The sequence below is a fragment of the Lissotriton helveticus genome, chromosome 2_1 (assembly GCF_964261635.1).
Source record: "Lissotriton helveticus chromosome 2_1, aLisHel1.1, whole genome shotgun sequence".
NCBI lineage: Eukaryota > Metazoa > Chordata > Amphibia > Caudata > Salamandridae > Lissotriton > Lissotriton helveticus.
Genome location: NC_136059.1, coordinates 10,154,065 through 10,180,437, shown reverse-complemented (window position 1 = coordinate 10,180,437; position 26,373 = coordinate 10,154,065).

Genomic DNA, 26,373 nt, shown 5'->3' with positions numbered 1-26,373 from the left:
TTCCGGTGCTGGAAGATGAAAGACTTTCTTGTGTTCCAGGCGTAAATGTCGGTCTGGAAATCTAGATTTACCTACATACGCTATTCTGGCAGTATTCTCGTCCTCTACCTCTTCAGTATAAGAGTCATTTTCTTTCTCGCTCCCTAGAGCTTCATTGCGTTGTTCGTGTAACCTTATTATTTCTTTACGAATTTTCTTGTACATATGCTCTATACTATTGAGTGTCTTGTGCTTACCCTCGGCTATATTATCACTCCACCTTGTCAGAATTCTCATTTCGGTCGGATCTTTAGTCGGGGAATCTTGTTCCCGTATTAAGCAATTGATCAGAAACTTTAATAGCATAAACTGGATCTCGGATTTCCTGTGAGATATGACTTCAGCAATACTTTCTGGATCTTGTCCTGTACGAATGAAACGATACATTCTGTCTAGATCTTCTTTCATATTCGGTAGGGTGACCAAATACTCGGACACCTGTCTTATACGTATGGAATATAGAACCATACTATCCTCGCCTGGAACTGGATCATAACCGCATTCAGTAAGAGCTCGCCTGATTTCTGCAACGGACTTATATTTGGGCGTACGCTGTAACGCACGTTCATGTAACTCGACTGGTCCTAGACGTCTACTTGGCGGCGGGGTGCCAGGAGGACCTCCTCCTGCGGCCCCTATACTAGAATCGTCGACCGATACTCTTCGTGCTGGCAGAGTGACTGATGTGGCGGGAAGTTGTACTACGGGCTGGACCGGGGGTACCGTAGCAGGTACTGCAAAAGGTGCCCCGGTGTCTGGAAGACCATGAATTACATTATTTACAGGAGCTGGCGGAACAGGATTTGCATATTCTGGGACTGTGTCGTCCAAATAGGACGAGATAAAAATATCAGCTGCGGTCGGTTTGTGACATAGCTTGGTCGGAACTAAGGGTGGCGGAAAATTACTGGATGCTTCCGGGGTCACTTTTGGCAAGCCCTCGGCAAGAAGAGGATACATACCCTTAATGAGGGCATTCCTCTGTCTGTCTGACTGTTCGGTTTTAACTCGTTCACCTATTTCGATTAGTTCCCTTTCTTGGGCTTTTCCTGAGGATTCTCTACTTAATTCCGACTTTCTGATTTCTTTTTCGGTTCTTTTATGAGATTCTTTGCGCCATAACTCGATGGCATCTTTCTGTGACTGTCTGGCTTTCTTTTTCCATAATACTTCTACTACTCGCATGATGCACTCGGCATCCCACGTACCTGATACGGGCCATCTATACTTTTCTTCTAACTGTTTGGTGTACTCCACCCATAAATCTAGATATAATATGGCACTTATGCCATGCTTTTGATACATAAAATGACCTGGACTGTCCCTAGGCGGGACAGGAACTGCTTCTTCTAACAGACCTTTTCTAGTTTTTAACTGACGTAGTTTTGAAAGCAAAGGCATGACTGAACTGTAGTCTAGACACAATACAATACACAATGAACACGATAATTACACCACTTTCATACCACGACATTGAAATACATGGATGACATTTAAAATAACAGTTCTGACAAAATACTACCTGGAATACTGAAAACAGAATACAGAATTTCTCGAGAACAGAACGGACTAGAACAGAAACTAGATGCACTGCTAAAACAGTACAAAACTTACCGGTCTCATAAAGAGACACGTCAGGACCCGCATCCACCTAAGTGGACACTTCGTGTTGGATCTGTGTACCCAAACCCACGGACCAGAGACAAATTAATTGACCCTGTCTAGATACTACCCCAGCAACGGTACTCACCGGGCAGCAAGAACGGAAGGCCTCGGACTGGACTGGACTGCTACGACGACGGACGGACGCACTTCGGACTTCAGTTACGGGTGGGCCTCCGGATACCTCGGACCTTGGACTCTCGGCTTGGGCTCTGGTCGGGACTCGCCGCGTTCCTCCACCGCCTCATCTGGATGCTGGACCGCAACCTCCGTCTCCTCCGTGGGCCTGAGGGATACTTGAGGCAGAAATATCTGCACGTGCACGGTATGGTTCCGTCACGGCTGCAGAGGATCAGGGGGCTTGCGTGGCTTCACCGGCGCGTGGGGAAAGGGCAAGTCCCTGTTCGGGCGCCATTATGTGGTAAATAAATAAATAATACCTCTATTTTTGACTGGATATAACAATAACAGATAGCTCAATAAATAAGAGTCAAGATTCGAGGTAGTAGGAGTTTGCAGGTTTAATACAGCATAAAGGACAGGAACAGGACAACCTGCACAGGAATAGGATGGCAGCTAGCTAGCAGGGGGGCCCCGACAGCTGTCGGGCAGGATCTGGAATGAGCGCGCTAGCTTTTAATAACAATACACAAGTATATATACTAAAACAATTGCATTACAGTACATACAGTAGGCGGAACAGTGGGTGGGGCTTGTAACAGTCGCGAAAGATAAGGGTGAAAGTAGGTGTAACAAGAGGCGTGTACATAGACATGTGATGTAAACGTAACAGAATATGTCACAAATGGGGCGGAAACATGGAGGGGGCTACCTAAGGAGCCGGGACCTCTAACCTAGTGGTGCGCGCAAACTGGCAATGACGTGTTACTAGGGAGAAGCTGGGGGCTATGACTTCTGTGCTAGAAGAAGAGACTGAAGTCTGGAGTGTCAGAGCGACATGTACCTAAACACTATCTAGTATCTGATGTTTAGAGAACATGTTGATAGGATCCAAAAGTTATCGGGGTAAAGGCTAACAGACTCTAAGACTGGTGCATGCATTATTCTACATGTAGTGCGTGTTGAGGAATATTAAATGACCATTAATTCAGTATTTCTCTTAGATGGAGACGTAAAGGCTAGACCATGACGGAAACTATTGATGCGATTCAGTAGCTTAGGAATGCAGGGAAGGAGGGCTGGACTGATAACTGGAATCATAACATACTCTTGGCAGACTGGCAGGCAGAGCCAGGCCGAGCCGGGCACTGTGAGGCAGGAAGTAAGTGAAGGGTCAGGGATACAGGTGGGGGCTGTATCGCTCCTCAGCGAGGATTCAGGAGACAGGAGCTGAATCTGAGTCCGGGCCCTTTTGAGGCCTAGAAACGGGGATTTTACAATGAAATAACGTGCACACTGTGAAACGTGGCAACATGGCTTTACATAGGCCCAATACTCGTAGCTTTCACGAGAACTGGAAACTGGCATACTAGAGATGGACACAACTGTAATTGCGTCTTTAATCGATCATGGGGAATACATATGCATATTAATCATGCACATATAACATAAGATGGGGAACACGTAGGGACACAGAACATGGCAAAATTTACTTTTCCACAGTTGAACAGTGTTTCAGTTGAAGATTTCTGTTCCTGTTAGAAAAATCAAAAAAAATATAAAACTTTCAAAAAAGGAAAGAAAAATATATAAAACAACAAAACAAAAAAAAAGTTATTTTCAGAACGAACTTATTTTTCCAAAAAGGGCTCTATTTGTTACGCACTGTGTCATCTTTCTTTTGTATGAATGTGTAGTGTATGAATGACTAAATGAAATAAATGACAAAAATGGAGTAAGGCACTGAGCAAATGAGTGAGGTAAAGGAAGTATAGTGACTGAAGATAGTGAAGTAAAAGAGTGACTGAAACTAGGGGACAGATGTACGTTACAAATCAGCAGGGATGCGCCAAGTAACCTACGACAAGCAAAACCACCCGTGCGCCACCACTGTTGTGCCACATTTACAATGTGGCGCACCATGGGGCAAAAACGGCACACATGCGTGACGCATCTGTGCCGTAAAGGTGTCGCATTGCTGGAGTTGCGTCGCATGCGCGATGCAGCTCCAGCAATACTCCTGGGGGGCCCATTCAACTAATGCTGCTTCAAGCCTTACGCCTGCTTCAAGCAGGCGCAGGGTTTTGACATAGCCTTGGCCTAAAAGTGATTGAGTGAAATCTTGTAGATTTCACTTAGCCACTTTTAGCAGGCGTTCCTGTGCACGAACACCCCCCCTGCACCAGAACGCCTCCTTAAGGCGCAGGGTTTTACAACGTGACGCATCTCCCAGATGCATCACGTTGTAAATAGCCCGCACCATAGCGCATTCTTTTCCACCGCCGCTGTGTCACAAAAGTGACGCAACGGCAGGGCAAAAGAGGCCTAAAGGGCTTCTAAATCTGCCCCAAGATGTCTAAAGGTAGGGTAGTGAGTTAAGGGAAATTAAAAATTATGGGAAGAGCAGTATGGAAAAGAAAGTAAAGGTGGAGGAGTCACAGAAGGGGAATGAGGATGGATATATGGACGGAGAGTAAGGGACAAAGAGAGATACATAGAGTAGGGTTAGGGGAGTGAAGGTAAAAGAAATGGAAAGATGATGAAGGAAGGGGATTTGAGGATGATAAAAGGGAGGTAAGTGAAAGTGAGAATTGGGAAATAAGTGATTAAAAAATTGAGTAAGAGAATGAAGGGACTTAGGAAAGCATAGAAAGGGAATGGAACAGAGGGACAGATTTATGTTACCCTACTTATCTCTGCAAAATAGCAGAGATGCGCCAGGAAAGATGCGATACACAAATTAATCCTTGCACCACTCATGACGCACCAGGAATAAACAGATGCATGTCACATCTAGGGCTGAAAGTTTGCACAGTATTGAAATTCTGTTCCATGCAGGATGCAACTCCAGCACTTTTCCAACTTGCTCTATCTGTAACGTGCAACGTCAACCTTTACACCTGCTTCAACAGATGCAATGTTTTGGCACATCAGTGTTGGTGAAGTGACTCAGTGAAATCTTGTAGATTTCACTGAATCACTTTTCAAAGGGGTTCTTGTGACGGAACGCCTACCCCTGCGTGGAAATGCCGACATGAAACCTGAGACTGGTTTCATATGGTGAAGGGTTTTACAACGTGATGCATCTCCCTGCACTATGGCGCTTCTTTTGCACTGCCACTGCGTAAGAAAAGTGTCCACAGGCGGTATAAAAGAGGCGCAATGGGCTTCTAAATTTGCCCCTGAGGAATTAAATGAGTGAAAGAGTGTGAGGGAGAGTAATGGAAAGAGAGAGGAAAAGAGAAAAGGGGTGAGATACAGACAGGAAGAGAAGTTAGACTGAGTAACACACAATAAAAGAGGGAGAAAAAAATATTCAAAATATGTGTGAGAGACTAAATGAAAAGGAGGTTGCACAAGGGAATGAGAAAAAGAAATTAGAGAGCAAGATGGACAGATGAAGTGAGGAAAAGAAAATGAGGGGTACTGACAAAATTGGAGAAGAAGAAAAAGAATGGGAGTGATGCACAGAGAAGAGAACATGAAGTGGGAGAAGAGGAGTGAGATTCAGTAAAGGGCAGAGATAGTGAGGGAAGGGATATAAGAGTGAGGGGAAAAGAATATCTCCAAAAGCTAACACCTGCCCTGAGCAGTTCTTAGCCATATTATCCAATGGGAGGTGGATAACATAGCTAAGAGCATTAGATCGGTAATGCATGAATATCGCTGAATTTTCAGCGATATTCATGCATTGCGGCTGTTTTTTATCGCATTTGCGATAAACCTTGGTAATACCAAGGTTTATCTGCGATAAAAATCGCCGCAGCTCAGCAGTAAAAATTTGTCTCTAACCAAGCAATAGCTATAATTATCGCTATTGCTTGGTAATATGCCCCTCTGATTTAAGAATCTGTTGCATTCTTAAATGCACAAAGGCAAGCATTAAATTTGATACCATGCTTACCTCATTCAATAATGAGAAGTTTAATTTTTTTAAGGACTCTACAAACTTCACAACAAGCTTCTCCAAATAGCTTCTGGTATTGTAATTTATTTTCATGTTCAACTGGCAGCATCAATAAACGATGTAAAGTAATCTCTTTAATGATGTGTGCTGCCAACCCAGTTGGAGCAGTAACAACACAAGAGAGTGATGACTCAGTTCTTTGCTGTAGATATGTGGCAATTCCTTTAATTAGAAAACTTTTACCAGTTCCAGCTTCTCCACTCACATATAGTCGGACAGGTTGAAATGACATAAATGAGCATTCTTTGTTCTCATGACGAAAACCATGCTCAATCTGCTCTGTCATTTCATCATATATTTGTTTTTGCTCAAGAATAAGTTGCTTTTCCAATTCTTCTAAGTTTATTACATCCTCTTGAACTTGTTCCATTGCTCTTTCCACCTCATCCATGGCAGTGGCTGGTTCATTTTGGATAATTGGTTGTCTTAGTGGATCTTGACTCAACGAAGCAGAACTTTGACTATCTTGAGAACTGTCTCTATCAATCTCCGCTGCTATTGTTGCTTCTTGCTCTATTTCGTCCTTCAACATTTGCAGATAATTACTAAAAACAGGACATTCTATACTATTTTTAGATGCGTTGAATGAATCTTCATAACTGTCAAAGTCACCAAGTAGGTCCTCTTCTTTACGCCATGGTTTAAAGAGTTGCAAAAGAGCTAAATAGTAAAATTCTGTTTTGTCAGGAGTTTCACCACTCAGTTTTCGGTGATTAATCAAATATCCTTTTCTTTGTTTCACCAGACATCCTTCACATCCAATCACAGCATATACACCTTTATCAATATCCTCTGTAATATTCCTTTCAAAAGTGTAGTTTTGTAGTATTTCATACAGACAAATGTTTTCAAGCAGATTACTTCTATTTGGATAGTATGTATCCAACATGTTTGCCTTCAGAATGTCTGTACTGTTTGGTTCTTTCACTGCTAAATATTCAATTTCTTGAACAGGTTTCAAAACTCGGTTTCGTGTTCCTGCAAGACCTAAACTCACCCAAATGATTGTTTGAGATTTTGCATTAAGACTTGCTGATGATAATCGATCACAACATTCATATGCTCCAATTTCTCGATGAGATAACATCTTCAAACTGTAGGTATACAATTTCTTACTTAGGCTCTTTTCATGAGAAATGTCTTCCCACATATCCTTTAGTTCCGTTTTTTCTAATTTGGTGATGAAAGACGTTACATATCGAGCCACAGCAATAGAGTTGTCTGAAACATATTGAATATCCATGTTAGCATTCCACATGGACAAAATGACTGGGTTATAGTCATTTATGTATTTTGACTCTTCATTTCTTCTTAAATTGTATGTATTTTTTGGTGATCTTCTTGTGACAGTCTGTCGCAAAGACGACATAAAATTGTTCACTCTTCCTTTTGAAATTACTGGTCGTGGAAATCCAAAACGACATTTGGTATAGAATTTATCCTTTGATTTGAATTTTCATCGACAATATTTGCCACAACGATGGCTTTGAAATCGTAACACTTTCCCTCTTAAGTCCTTATCAATTGTACTTTTGGCTATATCACATGTTGCATATTCTTCAATGAAAGACAGTACAGTGTCATCTGAGTCTTTTCCAAATTTGGGAGCATCTTTGATCCATAATAGCATATGAATATGAGGAGCACCTCTCGCTTGATACTCTTTTCTCCAAAAGAAATCCAGAACTTCGCCAAGAGGAGGTTTTTTTTGTTTGTAATAAAAGACATCATAGCTTCAAATCTATGATTAAAATATCTGCAAACATTAACTGGATCCAAAGAGCACAGTTCTCCAGGTGTCTTGTACTCCATATTGTTGATGTTTGCATTTGCCTCTCGTAGAAATTCAAGTAAATCTTCCCAAGCATACTCAGCACAGCTTAGAGTTAGAAACCATGTAGGTGCTCCTAAGTTTCTTAGCATACATTTCAAATCTCCATGACGACGGTACCAATACTCATTAGTACCACGCTGACATGCCATTAGATTAATTAGGTGAGAATCCAAAACAGTGTCATTCTGTTGGACTTTATCCATAAACTCCCTTGCTGAAACATTTTGCAGATGTACTCCACTTTTTAGTATATGGTTTACTGCATAAGAAAGTCCAGATAAGTCACTCTCAAACAGAAGATGAAACAAATATGGAATACATTGACGAAATCTCGGATCTTCTGCATATAATCTTGTTGTCCGGTATTCAGAAGCAGGAATCTGCATAGGTTGGTCATCATATCGTGCACCTTGACCTGTTGGAAATAACTGAGGAAAACAATGAGCTTCCAAGCTTTCTTCCCATACACTAACTGGAGTTCTTTCTGCTTTTTTCATCTGAAATAATTCAATAGCATTTCCAACTGCTTCTTTGGAATGCAGAGGGTGAACACTGTAATGTTCATAAATTTATTCACTTCTGGACACATCCACTTTTTCAATTTGTCCAGCAGACAAATCATTATCCTCTTCTTCATTTATTTCTTCTTCTCCTACGTATACATTTTTATAGTATTTATTGTTTTTGACCAAATACAACGTTGCCTTTTTGACTTTTCTAACATCCACTAAATCTTGCCAGATTTTCTTACTCTTTGTAGGCACACCATTAACTAGAATAACTAAAGGTTCCTCTTCTACATTTTCAACACCAATTGTCTCAATGTTTTTCTTTAAATCAAGAGGCAAATATACAACTCTTCCCTTTAATCCTCTCTGTAAATCTGAAGGAGGCAATTTCCCTGTCTTAGGCTTGTTACGAACAATAGCCTGAAATGGATGCACACATTGAATCAGAATAGTCTCATAGGTATTTAAATCCTTCAGTTCAGATGGAATACTTACCAACTCAAGATTATTATGTACAGCTCTAGCAGGCATTCTATTATCACTTAATTTATTATAACAATATTTACAAATACGTTGATCAGAACCCAAATCAAAACAATTTTCCACCAACAAATAAGTTGCAAAAATGTTCCACTCACTATTATTTTCCTCTTCACTTTTTAAATATAAATCAACTAACCTGGTTTGATTTTTGTAATGAGTGCGTCGACAACACACACAAGGAAATTTTGGTTTTTCACATGCAATAACCTTAAACTTTGCTATTTCCTGTTAAAAAATGTCAGTATTAAAATTCCGGACATTTTCTACCACATTTCCTTCTATTACTGTATCAGTTTCTGCACTGTCTTCTTCTGGACCAAACTAACTGTCCTCAATTTCTTCACAGATCTTCTTAACATCGAGTTCAGATCCATGCAAAAGAGCACTATTTAACTGTTTGAGCTTAAGTGCTGGACTTTTTGCATAATACAACCTTCTCACTAATTTCCTTACTTCGGTATGATGCACTGCTAACATCCTGAAATGGTGAAAAACACTGTGGCATACTTTTTTAGAAAGACAAGCCAGAGAATGCCCTGGCAGACCTGTTTTTTCTCTCACTCTGCAAGGGTCTAATTCATGCAACATTTTAACTTTTTGTTTAAGACTTTTCTTAGCATACTTACGTAAGAAATTGCGAAAGAAATCAATTGAATCCTGTCGTACACTGCAAATACTACTACAATTCCAAGTGTACACAGGAGCCTTAGGACGTCTCCCTAAAACTTCATCAGCTATCACCTCTTCTGTATTTCTAGGCACAATTTTCTCTTTTTCAATAGGACAACCGTCCTTCACCTCATATGCTCGACCACTGGTGTCAACTGCAAACAACAAATCATTAGTTTGAAAGTAACTCTCTTCATTAAAAAATGGCTCACAACTTGAACTATGCATACATTTTCCAGAAAAAACATCACAAAAATTAGTCCGATTAATTACTCTTTTCCATTTACTCTTAGCTTTTAAAACTTTGATTCCCTTATTCAGTGTATTTATTCTATTAATTACTAAAACAAATAACGTTTTTTTGTCTCAAATGCACGTTCAACAATATTCTCAATATACTTTTTTTTCTAATAAAAAGCAGATTTCTTTTTAGAAATTTTTAAATTCGAAACTACTCTATTATAAAACATACGCTTCCTGATTTCCGCAAACTGATTAGTACGTCTATTACTTTGTTCACCGCAGAGTTTGGAAACATTTTTCTTTTTTCTCTGATTTCTCCTTGTAGATACTACCAAATGTTTTTCCTTTCCCACATTATCCCAAAAAATTTTCCTTTGACATAATTTCTTCATAAAATCCTTGGTTGTCTTACCAGAAGCACTCTTCTTTTTGTCCGTCCTTTGTTGATTACGTAATTCTTCTAATTGTTTTCTCTTGGAATAGTATGTCTGTTTTTGTTTTTTTCTTTTTTCATTTTTGTTCAGTATGTTAATTTTTCTTTCTGTTCAAAATTATAATCTGTTATGAATAAAGAAAAAAAATAATATAGACCTCTACTAACATATAACATAGAAATTATAACCACTAAATAATGTAAACAGTGGTACAGTTTATAAGTAAAATTAAGGCATAGCAACAGTCTCTGAACAGAGTAGGAAATCATGTAGTGAGTGCTGTTTGTGACTTGATGGCAGTGCACTGGTGTGTCAACATTATAGACGTATTTGCTGAGAATAATATATCAGGGTTAAGAACAGTACAGTGGTTTTCAGGCGGTGTAGGGGGTCATAGTGGAATTAATGTTTCTGACCCTAATCTCTAACACACTTCATTAAAACATTTATTCTCATTTTAATTAAACACATGAACGATCAATACTACAAGAAGACTGACTCGAAAAATGTTTTATTATAAATTATAAATTTATTCATCAAACATTTCATAGTCCAATAAAACTTGCAACATGACTTCATCCGGTATTTCATTTTCATCATAAACAAAATTTTCATTTTCCAATTCAAAATCTTCTACCACTTCAACAAAAGCACTGTCCAAACTCTCATCCAAAAAATCTTCATTTCCAGTATCATTTTCCTCTGGAAAAAGTCCATCTTTCACTTCCTCTAATAAATCACTTGAGATGTCAAAATTCAAAGCAACGTTTTCTTGATGCTCTTCCATTGTATCAATAATATTATGTTGCTGGTCCTTCCAAAAAAATATAAAGACTTAATTATATCTTTTCCACAAATAGATAATTAAAAACTACCTTTACCAATTTTATAAGTACATACATTACCATACTTTTGAACACATTAACTACACAAATTAATCTGCCACCTTCCTCTTTTTTGAAAACAGACTCACACTGTGATCCTAGACACATAACACTATCCCTTGCAATTCATTTAAATAATTACTGCAGTCAAAGGGGGTCTTACTGTGAGTTTTGTTTAAGGGTTTTCTGGACTGTAGAACTGTTGAAAGACTTTATAATTTATTTCTAGAGATGGATTTTCTGAGTTTAGCACAATAAACTGGTGTTTAAACAGTGTACAGACTGAAGGTAGAACTCACAGTGCACAAATGTAAATTCACTAAAAAGATTACTACTTGCCACAGAGACAGTTGCTTTTGCCTTTCAACAGCACACTCAGCATCTACATTGCACAGCATGTATCATAATAGACCTCTGCAAATGCATATAAAAGGGTGTAGAGAGATGGTACAGGCACAGATATAGAGAGATGGTGCTGACGAAAAATGAAATAATGCAGGCAGACAGTAAACTGTTACAGTCAGAGAATAGATGGTGCACTGCTGCAAGTAAAAGAACAGATGGAGCAGTTACAAAAAAAGAAGGTGCAGAGACACAGTGAGATGGTATGAACAGAGAGACACATAGTGCAGGCAGAGACAGACATAGTAGATTGCATGTAATATGCTGGTGATGTGTCTAAGATCACACTGTGAGTCAAATTTGATTTTAAATTAATCTGGGTGAATAATTTGCTTAGTTGATGTGTTTTAAAATCATGTTTGGAAGACAATTAGTCTTCAGGATATGTACTGTTAGAGAATCTTAGGCAGCATATCTGTTAGGCCTCTTATTTGCTAAAAAGGCTCTATGTTGTGCAATAAAGATCCAGGGTGTGCTGTTGAAATGAAAAAGGAATGTTATTTCTTGCTTACATGTATATGGTCTGTTTTTTGCCAGTAGAGACGGTGAGATGGTATGAAAACAGACACAGATAGTGCAAGCAGACTCAAACATGGTAGACACAGATGATAAAATAGAGTAATAGAGAAAAAATGCTAGGAACAGACACTGACATATTACATAGAGAGGCTACATTAAGCACACAGAGGCACAGATGGAGAAGACAGAGAGAAAACAGTACAACCAGAGAGTGCGAAACTACAGACAGAGAGGGAAAATATTTATCATGGTAGGACTGCATAACACACACCAACAGCCATATCATAATAGGCCTCTGCAAATACACAAGAACGGGTGCAGACAGATGGTACAGCCAGAGTTAGAGAGATAATGCAGATTTAGGAAGAAATAATGCACGCAGACAGTAAACTGTTACAAGCAGAGGATAGATAAAGCATGACTGCAAAGAATACAACACATGGAGCAGTGCATAAAATAGTATGACAACATACATAAATAGTGCAAACAGATACAGACAAGGTACGCATAAAAGATAAAATGGTACAACACAGAACAAATGGTGAAAGCATTGAGAGAATTTTTTCTTATTATTTTAAACTGCACAAAAATAGATCCCCTTTACAAATTAGCAACTCACCTTTAAATTTGGTTTTGAAGGTTCACAACACTCTCAATTACACTCTAGATCCTTGGATTTGAGCAGCAAACACTAAAAAAAAACAAAAAAACACTAATTTTATTACCATGTTACACACGTCTTTATTACACAGCATAGAGCCTTTTTGGCAAGTAAGAGGCCTAACAGACATGCTACCTAAGATTCTCTAGCAGTACATATCCTAAAGCCTAACTGACTTCAAGAAATTATTTTTTAACATATCAAGTAAGCAAATTATTCACCAAGATTCGTTTACCATCAAGCTTGACTCATAGTGTGATCTTAGACATATGACCAGAATGTTATATGCAATGTTTATGATATGTACTGCTACAGAATCTTAGGCAGCATGTCTGTTAGGCCTCTTAGTTGCCAAACGGAATCACCATGGATCTTTTGGCAACTAAGAGGCCTAACAGACATGCTACCTAAGATTCTCTAGCAGTACATATCATAAAGCCTAACTGATTTCTAGAAATGATTTTTTAACACATCAAGTAACCAAATTATTCACCCAGATTCATTTAAAATCAAGCTTGACTCACAGTGTGATCTTAGGCACATGACCAGGATGTTACATGTAATCTTTATGATATGTACTGCTAGAGAATCTTAGGCAGCATGTCAAAACAGGCCACCTATATATAAGCAAAATATAACATTCATTTCTCATTACATGTAACATGCTGGTCATGTGCCTAAGATCACACTGTGAGTGAAGCTTGATTCACCCATCAGTGTGATCTTAGACAGATGATCAGGATGTTACATGTAAGCTACCAAGTCTTTGAAAAAATATGTACTTCCATTTTTTAAAAATTGTATGGTGCATATTGGAAATGTATTTTGGAAATGAGTTAGGTTTCTGTTTTGCTTTGTAGTGGACATTGAAATGGGCTGTGCTTTGTGTCAAAAACGATTTACTATGTAAAATGTTTTCTTGTAAAAAGTCATCACCCATCTAGTCATCATCTTAATATTAATATTAATATTATTCACCCACATTCATTTAAAATCAAGCTTGACTCACAGTGTGATCTTAGGCACATGACGCATGTTAGGTTCTCTAGCAGTACATATCATAAAGCCTAACTGACTTCAAGACATGATTTTTAAAGACATCAAGTAAGCATATTATTCATCCAGATCCATTTAAAATCAAGCTTGACTCACAGTGTCATCTTAAACACATGACCAGGATGTTACATGTAATTTACCATGTCTGTCTCTACAAGCAGTATGTGTGTCTCGGCTCATAATATTTCACTGTCTCTACTGGCCAAAAACAGCCCACCTATATATAAGCATATATATATACCAGACTTTTTACCACAAAACATTTTCCATAGTAAATCGTTTTTAACACAGAGCACAGCCCATTTAATTGACCACTACAAAGCAAAGCAGAAACCTAACTCATTTCCAAAATACATTTCCAATATACACCATACAATTTTTAAACTGCATTACAAAACAACATGACACACAATGCAAAAATAAAAAAGCACAATATGCTTCTTAATCTTCCCCATACTGCATACAGCAGTGTATCTTCATTAAATGAATCATATTTCAGATACCACACAGGCACAGAGTAAGATGAGACACAGGCACAGAATAGCCTGTAAGCTAAAAGAGGCAAACTGTTAGAAGGCACATGTGACAATATTGAAAATTATAAAAATATAAGTTCTTACTTTAAACAGACACTCAGTGTAATCCTTGACCAAAATGTAAACACCAGACTTTTTACCAGAAAACATTTTCCATAGTAAATCGTTTTTCACACAAAGCACAGCTCATTTAAATGACCACTACAGAAACAAAGCAGAAACCTAACTCATTTTCAAAATACATTTCCAATATGCACCATTCTATTTTTAAACAGCATTAAAAAAACATGACACAAAATACAAGAATAAAGAAGCACAATAAGCTTCTTAATCTTCCCTATAGTGCATACAGCACTCTATCTTTATTAAAAGAATCATTACTCACCTTTAAAAATGCTTTGAAAGATGTAAAACAGTGTCAATCACACTCAACAGATTTTCTTTAGCAGAATCTCTGAATAATGCTTCTTTTACTGGAGCCTGAGAATAATGGCACAGCTTCTTTCTCATTTCAGACCCATATTCGTGTACATAACCAATACAAATTCTTCCCACACAAATTCAAAACCAAACTGCACATTTTAATTGGTTGTACATTTGAACTCTTTGAAAGTCACATAACATTCACCCATCCCCCCAGTGCTCATTCTCCTGTTACCATGGTAACTCCCTCCTAACCCAGCTCCCTGTTGAAAAGTTTATCATACTATGTTGCAAAAAAATGCAGCAAGGGTGTTTGACCTCTCAATGTACCAGCTAATCATGTGCAATGTTTCTTGAAATGACTTTTCCTCAACCATTGAAATGACTTCTTTCAAAAAAAAGCATGCACCCTAATTTTCAGTGCTGAATTTTAAGAAAGCACCAATCATTTCTTGTTTTTCAAGTGCACTGAATCTCAACCACTTCTTTTCATAACTCCTACTTTCAACCTGCCATTTCATTTCCACAACTCATCTGAATACAAGCACATCTACATTCAAGATGCCAAAAGTCTGGTTTGTGGGTTATAGCTTTGTCCACTGGAGTGAAAAAATACGCAGCTAACAGAGGTATTTACAACCTTGATTTACGAAATTTGGATATTGTATGGATTGGACTGAGAGGATTAAGAAGTCACCAATCGATACCATTGGTAAAATCCTTTATGCATTTACCACACCCTGACCTCATAATTGTGCACTGTGGTGGAAATGATTTAGGCACATTGACTGGGGTAGGTATGGAAATGCTTTTAAAGGACATCTTTGGGCAATTGATGTCACTTTTTCCAAAAACTGCCTTGGTATATTCTAATATATGCCAAAGGCAAAAATGGAACTGGTCCAACCAATTTTGTCCACAGATTGAGAAAGCAAGGAAACATGTAAAGAAATCTGTTTCTGCTTACCTGAGAGACTATGGAATGGGTAGTATATACCACAACAACTTGCGTTACAACATGCAAGGCATCTATAGGAGAGATGGTGTACATTTCACCGATGAGGGGAATAGAGTCTTCCTCTGTAACATAAGACTCTGCTTTGGTACTTACTTGTAGGTACAAAAACCACCCAATTAACACAACGGCTCTTTTTAGAGCCAACTAACATCTAAACACTCAAACTTGTCATTTACCTCCATTTTTTAAAATCTTTTTTTGTCGCCGTGCGCGCAACGTGCGCGCACCCCGCAACTTTTTTGCGAGGAGAACACAAAAAAAATGTTTCTTTTTGGCTTTGGGGGTCCTTAAAGGACCCCCTGAGAAAACCTCGGGGGTCAGGGAGTCTCCACCCTGCCCCCTTTCCACGAACTCCGCTATAGTTTTTAACAGTCTTGTAAATCGAGGAGCGCGACCGGGTGCGTGCACCTCGCAACTTTTTAGAAAAAAACTAAAGATTTTTTTGGGCCTTGGCGGTCCTTAATGGACCCCCTGATAATACCTAGGGGGTCAGGGACTGTCTACCAAGCCTTCTTCTCACGTTTTGAAACTTTTATGGGAATCGAGTTAAACGCCATTTTGTGACGGGGTGCCCGATCGGGTCCGTGCACCCCGCAACTTTTTAGAAAAAAAAGTAAGTTTTTTTTGGGCCTTGGGGGTCCTTAATGGACCCCCTGAGAATACCTAGGGGGTCAGGGAGTCTCCACCCTGCCCCCTTTCCATGTTCTGCCCCTTTGTTCTCTACAATATGTTGACTCACACTGACAAAATGGCGGTCAACACTTCCTGATTTCCTCTGAATCGAATGTTGACAGACGTTAAACAGCAAATCAGAATCCCGCTCGCGCACGGGTGCGCGCTTATAGATATATAATTGATTTCAACTTTAATTTTCTCAGCAACTGCTGGAGGGATTTACACCATTTAAAGAAAAGCGTAATCTGCGAGCCAGACTCTACCTTTTTGCCAACTTTCTTATAATTCCATTCAGCCGTTCGGACTGTAGCCGTGTCTAAAGGTCCTATGGAAAATAACATGGGGAAAACACGTTTTGGGACCCCCCTTTTATCTCAGCCCCCACTTGACGAATCCCCCCCAAACTTTCAATGAAGGAGCGGAGCGGGCCATCTTCTTTGAGAAATTCGCGAAGATTTGTGCACCGGCGCCAAAGTTATTCCCAATAGAATGTTGCGGATGACCTATGGAAACTAGGTCCTAAGCATAACTACCTACTGGTGACCGCCAGTAGGTAATATATATCACGTGACCAAGGCGAAGGAGTCGCTGAAACGCGTTGGGTTTTTCCATGTTTAATTTTCATGATGCTGCAACTGAAAGAATAAAATACTTTTTGGAATGCACGCACGAGACTTGGATTGAGTAACTTTTGCTACTGTCAAGGAGAGTGCATGGCGTAGCTGTTGTGGCTACACGCTGTGAACCTGCATATATATATATATATATATACATTCACTGAAAAAACGATAGGTTTCACACACGTTATAGTTAGGAATTAGCATTTAAAAAACCTTGCAAATTCACTAAAAAAAACATAGGTTTCACACATGTTATAGTTAGCTGGACATTTCACTCATACAAAACCATTGAAATTCCCCCGTTATAGTTAGTTCAGCTATCTATAACTCACGCTCCCGCAATGCACTGCTGATGATGTCATATATTACATCACTCATGACATGGTCAGTGACATTACTCATGACATCATTGATGACATCTCAAATGACATCACTGATGACATCATCCAGTGAATGTGTGTCTTTCTGAAAAATAAATATTTTTATATATGTATATCTAAAGGTCGATGGAAGAATAAATGGGTAAATAAGTGTTTAAATGGATGTTTTTTTTTGTAAAAATGATTGGTTAACTGACTTATTAAGTGTATCTTAGTGAACACATGTATTATCGAGTAAAGTTTAAATATTTAAATATATGTATCAGTGTCTCACTTTGTGTATAAGTGGCTGCATGGGTTGGCGAGTAGCTGCATGAGTGTGTATATGGGTTATTAATTGTTTTTTTGAGTATCAGTATGAGTGTCTGTATGGTTTGGTGGGGGATATTACTTCGCGCACAGATGCATGAATAAGTGACTCACTGTTTGTATGTGTTTTGAAGACAGCATGTGTGCAAGACTGTATGGGTTGAGGATTGTGTGTATGGGTGGGTTAGTGAGTGAATGACTGTCCCAATAGTGTATTCATGAGTAACTACATATGTTTTAAACTAGTATATGTGAGTATTGATGTATATAATTGAGTATATGTGAGAGTGAGAGTTTGGAAGAGTACCTATATAAATAAGTATGTGTTTTTATAATTGATTGTTTAAGAAAGTAAATATGTGTATGTTTCTGTAGAAGTACGTGTAGTGGTGTGTATATAACAGTATAATCAAGTAAATGGATTTTTTATATATTTTTTTGCATGTGTGAATATGTGTGTGAGTAACTATATGGATGAGTATTAGTGTGTAACAGGATGTATAGGTGTTTGAGTACATATGATGAGTAAGTACATGTATGAGTGAGTATAAAGAACTGTTGGTGAATGAGTGGATGTGTATGTAGATATTGCAATTACCTAATAGGTTGTTGTAATTGGTATTGGCATCTCCATTTTTAAGAAAATGTTAGTTACTATTTTTGAATGTGTGTGTCAAAGGTTATTTTACGCTGAGAGGAGGTCTGCCACTTTTTCACAAGGATGATGTCATCAGTGATGTCATCAGTGATGTCATCAGTGATGTCATTTGACATGTCATCAGTGATGCCATCAGTGATGTCACTGACCATGTCATGAGTGATGTAATATGTTACATCAGCAGCAGTGCATTGCAGTCGCGCGAGTTATAGTTAGCTAAACTAACTATAACGGGGGAATTTCAAAGGTTCTGTATGAGTGAACTGTCCAGGTAACTATAACATGTGTGAAACCTACGTTTTTTTCAGTGAATTTGCAAGGTTTTTTAAATGCTAATTCCGAACTACAACGTGTGTGAAACCTATGGTTTTTTCAGTGAATTTGCAAGGTTTTTTAAATGCTAATTCCTAACTATGACGTGTGTGAAACCTATGGTTTTTTCAGTGAATTTCTAAGGTTTTTTCAATGCTAATTCCTATCTATAACGTGTGTGAAATGTATGGTTTTTTCAGTGATTTTAAATAGTTTTTTAAATGCTAATTCCTAACTATAACAAGTGTGAAACCTATGGTTTTTTAAGTGAATTTCAAAGGTTTTTAAAATGCTAATTTCTGTATCAATTTTTATATTTTTATATATTTATTTTTACACAAACTGCCTTTGTATATTGTAATACATTGACTGTATCCTGTAATATGCAACGGCACAGCTAGTTTTTATGATATGGATAAAGTTGAACAGTATAGTCTACATCTTCAATCAATATATAAACACTAAAATTTGTTATTTAACTTTTTTTTTGTGTTGTTTCTAACGTGCGCGCACCTCGCTATTTAAAAAAAAATTATGTTTTTTTTGCCCTTTGGGGTCCTTCAGGGACCCCCTGAGAAGGCCTAGGGGGTCAGGGAGTCTCTACCCTACCCTCTTTTCACGTTCTCCACTATTGATTTTTACTCACTTCTGCCTCGGGGTGCGAGCAACGTGCGCGCACTTCGCGTTTTTAAAAACAACAATGTTTTTTTGCCCTTCGGGAACCTTCAGGGACCCCACGAGAAGGCCTAGGGGGTCAGGGAGTCACTTCCCTGACTCCTTTTCATGTTTTTAAAAGTATTTTCGAAAATCGGGTAAATGTCATTCATATGCGACGGTCGCGCAATGTGCGCGCACGTAAAGTCATGTGACTAGAAAACAACACTTTTGATTGGTTTATACTAATTTTGTTTTCCAGAATCTTCAAAAACCCCATCCACTTCTCTCACTCTCTCTTTCACTTTCCTGGGAGAAGGATCTTTGGTGATTTCTTCCAGCTTTTCATCTTGACAAAATGGCAGAGCAACAGCAGCCACAGGATACATCATCTAACTCAGATGTGGACTTTGTTGAAGAACAGCCACGTGTTAAGAAGAGCAAGGAGTCCTTTATCTGGAAGTTTTTCACCTTTCCAGAGGGGAAGAAGAAAGTTAATGCCCCGAAGGTAACCTGTAAAATCTGTGGAAGTGTGCTGTCAAGAGGGAATCCAAAGAAACTTTATTCCTTCAGCATACATGATTCGACACTTGAAGAATGCACCCTCGAATAACTTTGCTAAGGCTTCAAATAGAGCCCTTGCAGTGAATGCTCCAGCTGCTGTCCCCAGCACCGCTACTGCAGGACCATCTCCTTCCTCTTCTAGTTTGGATATCCGGCCACTTTTGGCTAACGTTCATTTCCATTCCAACTTTTGCAATGAAATTCTGTTTTATGGTGAGCAGAGTGTCAACCTGATTGAGTTGAAGATTAGGCAGCACACATGCTCCCGCAGATAATTTGTTTTTTTAATTTCGTTTGTTCCAGTTGAGCAGTTTTTCAATACCTGTTTTTTATTTTTGTCCTAAAAAAACCCAAAAATATATAAAATTGTTTGAAAAACAAAAAAAAATTAAAACAAAAACAGTTCTTTTAAGAACTAACTTCATTTCTCAAAGAAGAGCTACATTTCCTTTATACTGTGTCAGGCCACAAACGCTGCATGGGGGCAAATTGTACCTGCGGACCGGAGGTGGGAATCGCTCGCCACACCAGATGCTCGTGGGGCCCTGACGCTGTTGGTCTCCCCCGCCGCCACAGCAAGCACCACCGCGCGGCCGCAGAGGGGGGAGACTACAGCTCCCAGGCTTCTTTGTCCGCACCGCCCACTTCCGCCTGACAGCGCGCCCGGAGGCGCATAAAGACCAGGAGCTCCCATTGAGGAGCGGGGGCCACAAATGCTGCACGGGGGCAAATCGTACCTGCGGACCGGAGGCGGGAATCGCTCGCCACACCAGACGCTCCTGGGGCCCTGACACTGTTGGTCTCCCCCGCCGCCGCCGCAAGCGCCACCGCGCGGCCGCAGAGGGGGGAGACTACAGCTCCCAGGCTCCTTTGCCCGCACCGCCCACTTCCGCCTGACAGCGCGCCCGGAGGTGCATAAAGACCAGGAGCTTCCTCCGCCCCGCGGACGCGCGCGGGCAGTGCCGGGTGAAGCCCGGGCAAAGGGCCGGCCGTCTGTGGTCCAGAGGAGACCTGGCCGGACCCCCCTCTAACATCGGACCATGGGTAAGCGTAAGAAGGCCAAAGTACCGAGACACTCAGAGTCCATTATTTCCTACCTTACATTTGCTGGGGGGCTTTGTCTAAGGAAATAGCTACAGCCCAACAAGAGTTGGGTTTGGTGCCTCCATTACTTATTAACCAGTCTACCAACTCGGACATCGCACCAGCGCCGTGCATCCCACTAGAGCCAGAAGTGGTTGTGCTGATCTCCAACCTCAGCGCTGCCATTACTGTCCGCCCAGCCTCAGCCCGCTCCCCTATTCCGAGTTTGTCTAACCAGGCCCAGGGGCTCGGCCAAGAGAAAAAAGCCACAAGCAAAAGGAGGAAAAAGCCTGAGACTGCTAACACCACCTAACACTTGGCGAAGGAGAACATTGCGGAACACCTAGAAGCGCTATTTGTCGCTCGAATTGAACCCTTGTTAGTGGGATTGCGAAAGACATTGTTGACACTTTGAATACTTGCCTCACTGGCCTTCTAAAGAAATGCTCCCTAATTGACAAATTGGCTGAGAATCTGGGCTCAGTCCAGGAACCACCAAGGGTTGATAGAATTTGCTCAGATATTAGTTCACATAACGCAGTTAAGTTCAATGCTTCCAACATTGTCATGTGAAGGGGGGAACACAGACACCTCCAGGTCCCGGGTCTCTTGTAATTCTTTAAGTAATCCAGTTATCACTCAGCCCACTCCGGGTCATACTGATAGCCATCCCATGATCCATTGCCAAGCCACCAGCACAAGGGCTAAGGGGTGCCAACTACATTTAGATCTGCCCCCAGATGCTGCACCTTTAGTCGCTGCATTTATAGGGGTTTCCCCGCTAGCAAATGGAGAGTCAGAATCCACAGCGGCACTAATACAAAAGGCCAGACAATGGTGTACTGATACTAGTAGTGGTTGGATAAACACTTCCAACAGGATCATAATGGCTAGAAGGGTGGGCTGGATTGGATATCGTTCTAAACATGTGAAAGGTGACTGTGTCATAGTCAACTTTGACAGCCCCAACCTGGCAGATAGTCTATTCTGGGATGGCTCAGCGATCCAGGACACAGGGAACATGAGACCGGTTCCCCTGGGCTTTTTTTATCCGCCGCCCGTCACACAATACTTACCTCCAGATATACATTCCAGGACACGTCACCCGGACATGGTAGGGAACGGTTGGAGAGTGGTAACAGAAGAGACCAGACAGGGTAGGCATACACGTGCACATCACACATTCAGGGGTCCTAGCAATCCGAGGGCTGCAATTTCCCAGACATCTCATATTTCTGGCGTGGGTACTGGTCCAGCGCTGTCTAATAGTTTCTCCCCTCTCGTCGATTTAGAGGAAACTGACTGACAACTAGCCCCAATGGCGTCACTCAAAACTGGCTCGCCGATTGTAGAGAGGCACAGCAGTGTGCAAACTTATCAGCTGGAATGTAGCGGGCATCAGGGCTAAAAGGGCAGATAAGGCCTGGATTGACTTTGTTTCTAGTCATGATGTGATAGCCATACAAGAATCATGGGACACCTCAGCTAGCTTTTGGTTGGATGGCTTTGCCGTCCCTGCAACCCCTAATTCTGCAGGCAGAGCTAAGGGGGTCCTCCTTTTCCTCCTCTCATTAAAGCTCATTGGGTCATTTAAGCAGCTGGATTCAGGCTCACCGAACGTCTTAATTGTGGAATGGGCAGTTTCTCCTGCCCGTACACTTATTTTAATTAACTTTTACAATTCCTGGGAAAGGGCAGCGGACTATGATCCCATTGCCTCCCTGGTAAAATTTTTAGGTAATTTCAGTCTAAATAATTACACCAATTTTGAGCTCATTTTAATGGGCGATTTTAACATTCATCTCTGTAGTTATCCCTGCTACACTGGAGAGTATGAGGGTCCCCCAGGGGCGACGGCCCCTCACTTTGAGCACACAAGGTTAGGAGAAGCCCTCGAAGAGTTACTGGCCAGCTTTAACATATTCGAACCAACCTATACAGGGGGGCGAGAGATTATGCACATACAAGGGCATGGACCACGGTTCCGTCATACACTATATATTTGTGTCCCCAGGGATTTTAGCCAAGGTTAGGAAGTACATAGTAATTGTTTCATCTTACAGCGCCAATAACCCTTTGTTGCTGGAGTTGCTTTGGCAAGAATCCCTGTGTAAACAGGCTGGTCCCTCCCAGCCAGGGTCCACTATGGTGCCTACAGACCAGGGCAGAAGGCTCAAGTGGGGAAAGGTGGTCCCGGAAAGTTTCACCGCTAATTTACTCCCCAAAACCGAGGGCTACATAGCGACTTGTCGGGACCAAGATGCTTCGAATTTAGAAATTATAGAGGCCTTTGACATGGTATGTGCACAGATCTCGAAGGATTTGATGTTGAGTCAGGGCCAGGGAAGGGTAAAGCCCCATAAGTGGTTTGACGCCAATTGCTCGAGAATCCACAGGCTACTTAAGCAAGCGCTGACATCCACCCCGAGAGACAAGGCCCTCATTACCAACCTGAGGAGGGAATACAAAAGAACCACGAATGGGAGGAAAAATGCCATTCAAAGGGATGCTTGGGATAAGCTACTATCAATAGATGTATTGCGAGATAGCAGACAATTCTGGGCCACAATAAATCAGCCTTTTTTCGCAGATTCGGATAATGCAGTCATCGACTGCGTTATCCCTGATGAGAGGTGGCTTCTTCATTTTACAGAAGTATATGGTGACCCTGACTGCGTCGCTCTCGGCGGCCCAATGGTAGCCCTTGATCTCGCCCCCTTAGTTTTTGGTAAAGACGAAGTGGAGAAAGCCATCCTAGAGACCTAAAAAAATAAGGCGCCGGGGCCAGATGGCGTACCGGCTGACCTTTATAGACATTCCCCGAAACTATGGGCACAGGTGTTAATGAATGTCTTTCGTGCTGCCAATGACAATGCATTCCCTACCACCTGGGCAACCTCAATCATCATGCCAATTTATAAAAAGGGGTACAAAAGGGGGTGGTGATGGACGGAGCATCTGAATCAATCAAACACTCACACCCAGTCAAAAGATCTGGGTTTAATCCATCACCGTTCTTTAGCCCACTCTGCCACCCCAGTTCAGACATGGCCATATGCAAATCAGTCTGACCCTGTGCCTCATGAGAACAGTCCAGCCCGAACTGCCAAGCCATGTCTTCCCTGGACCGGAAACAAGCTTCCGAGGACCGGTTTCTGGCATTCCAGCAGTCTTCAGCCTGGCTTGCTTGAATCCAGTGGCAAAGTGAGCAAGGGACTCACGTCTGAGCATACCTTGCCACACTTATGGCGGCCAAAAGCGGTACAAAAGGGGGTGGTGATGGACGGAGCATCTGAATCAATCAAACACTCACACCCAGTAAAAAGATCTGGGTTTAATCCATCACCGTTCTTTAGCCCACTCTGCCACCCCAGTTCAGACATGGCCATATGCAAATCAGTCTGACCCTGTGCCTCATGGGAACAGTCCAGTCTGAACTGCCAAGCCGAGTCTTCCCTGGACCGGAAACAAGCTTCCGAGGACCGGTTTCTGGCATTCCAGCCGTCTTCAGCCTGGCTTGCTTGAATCCAGTGGCAAAGTGAGCAAGGGACTCACGTCTGAGCATACCCTGCCACACTTATGGCGGCCAAAAGCGGTACAAAAGGGGGTGGTGATGGACGGAGCATCTGAATCAATCAAACACTCACACCCAGTCAAAAGATCTGGGTTTAATCCATCACCGTTCTTTAGCCCACTCTGCCACCCCAGTTCAGACATGGCCATATGCAAATCAGTCTGACCCTGTGCCTCATGGGAACAGTCCAGCCCGAACTGCCAAGTCATGTCTTCCCTGAACCGGAAACAAGCTTCAGAGGACCGGTTTCTGGCATTCCAGCCGTCTTCAGCCCGGCTTGCTTGAATCCAGTGGCAAAGTGAGCAAGGGACTCATGTCTGAGCATACCCTGCCACACTTATGGCGGCCAAAAGCGGTACAAAAGGGGGTGGTGATGGACGGAGCATCTGAATCAATCAAACACTCACACCCAGTCAAACGATCTTGGTTTAAACCATCACCGTTCTTTAGCCCACTCTGCCACCCCAGTTCAGACATGGCCATATGCAAATCAGTCTGACCCTGTGCCTCATGGGAACAGTCCAGCCCGAACTGCCAAGCCATGTCTTCCCTGGACCGGAAACAAGCTTCCGAGGACCGGTTACTGGAATTCCACCCGTCTTCAGCCCGGCTTGCTTGAATCCAGTGGCAACATTTTTAAAAAGGGGCAGTGTGACGATCCAGCATGCTATAGACCCATTTCCCTCCTCGACTCTGCCTTTAAGATCCTAGGTAGAGTCCTCTTGTCCAAACTAAGGGCCAACCCAGAGGACTCCGGGGGGCTCTCAAACATACAATATGGGTTCAGAGAGAAAAGGGGCACCCTGGACCAATGCTCTAACTTGCACCTCTTAATATCTAAATATATGGTTGCCAAGGAGGGGTCCTTTTTTCTGGCCTTTATGGACCTCTCCTCGGCCTTCGATTTGGTAAATAGGTCCAAGTTGTGGTCCACTTTACTGGAGATGGGAATTGACCCTCATTGTTAAATGTATGGCTTCTCTCCACCAGGAGTTATTTGCCACAGTCAGGGTCACCAAGGAAGGCAGGTGCACGTCCAGATTTAAATCAGAGAAAGAGGTGCACCAGGGTTGCATCCTGGCCCCCCTTCTCTTTACTATCTACATTAATGGGCTGGGAAAACATCTTCAGGCAGTTGGGGTGGACGTTCCGCATGTAGGAGGAGCCACTGTACCGGCCCTCCTATACGCGGACGACGCAGTCTTAATAGCTCGCACCGGTAATGGTCTTCGGACATTGTTCGATCTTTTTGGCTCCTTTATGGAGAAACTTGATCTAAGAGTCAACGCAAAAAAATCCCATTCGATGGTGGTTGGCCAACAGAGAAGTAAGCCTTACAACCAAAACTTTTATGTGCAAGGGTGAGGTGGTTTCAAGGGTTACCGTTTTCCCTTATCTGGTGGTCCTGTTCGAAGAGAGGAGGTCATGGGCTCCCCAGATTAAGGCTAAGAGCTTATCCCTGGCCCGTTCTACATCTGCCCTGTTGGGTTTTTCAAAAAGGCTAGGGGCTGGGCCGATGGAGGTACTCTTTAAGTGAAGTAGTGTGGCTCACTGGTTAGAGGCGGCAGACCCGAGAGCAGAGGACGGCCCGGGACCAGGGTTCGATTCCCGGCGCGGCAGGTTTCTGGACCAGGGTCAGCGGACTCGATAATTCTCTCGCCTCGGTGCCCACTCTGATCAGCGTTCACACTCGGCAACTCTGGGCATTAGCTTGCCTCATCTTCACTAACGGCCCCACCAGACCGCCGGGGATGCCTGGTCTCACCCTGGAGATACCCATTAAGGGACCATCTCTCAGGGAAGCCAGGAAGGGTTTCGCAGCGGTCGAAGCGCCTTGGGACCCTACTGGTAAGTAGTGCGCTATATAAATGCCTATACATACATTTAAAGTTTATAATAGCAAATGCATCCCTATTGCCACCTACGGGTCTGCCATGTGGGGATACGTTACCCAAGATAATATCCAAAGGGTAGAAAATGGCCTCCTAAGACAACTTCTGCCCGTTCCTAAGTCTTCCCCCACCT